This window comes from Penaeus monodon, chromosome 22 (genome assembly GCF_015228065.2).
Source record: "Penaeus monodon isolate SGIC_2016 chromosome 22, NSTDA_Pmon_1, whole genome shotgun sequence".
NCBI lineage: Eukaryota > Metazoa > Arthropoda > Malacostraca > Decapoda > Penaeidae > Penaeus > Penaeus monodon.
Window position 1 is genome coordinate 27,758,516 of NC_051407.1, and position 441 is coordinate 27,758,956.

The 441-nt window shown below is 27.2% G+C and overlaps 1 long non-coding RNA gene across 1 annotated transcript in view; it reads right to left on the bottom strand.

Annotated features, from left to right (window-relative positions):
* LOC119587067 overlaps positions 1-195 on the bottom strand; it is a 4,164-nt gene extending 3,969 nt beyond the window's left edge. The window contains exon 1 of the long non-coding RNA XR_005229988.1: positions 157-195. This is a non-coding gene — a long non-coding RNA (uncharacterized LOC119587067). The remainder of the gene's footprint in view (positions 1-156) is intronic.
* Positions 196-441: the final 246 nt, after the last annotated feature.

Below are 441 nucleotides of genomic sequence, written 5' to 3' on the forward strand. Positions count from 1 at the left end.
CAATTGACAAAAAATCATATTAAATTTCATTAATAGCCCAAAGATTTTTTTTACATAAAGAGAAATGTACCTTTTTTATTCAGGTATAAGCAGTAATTGGTTTTAATACATTCAGACTATATAGTATACATAGACAAATTTTTCTTTATATTACACCTCTCAGTCTATCCATACACACACCCCACAACTTTCATGGGTAGAATATGTGGATACATCAGATATAGGCCTTTTTTTTTTTTGTAAGAATATTTTTGGGAAAGAGGAAAGATCTAGCACATATAATAGAAAATATTTAGGTTTCAAGTGAATATTAAATTATTTTTATACTCAGGTGGGCTTTCCTAAACCTTAAATGAGAAACCTCCTTCACCCAAGTAAAAGGAGAAACAAAGGAGAAAAATCAAATGATAAAATTTTAATGTATTTTTAGATATATAATGT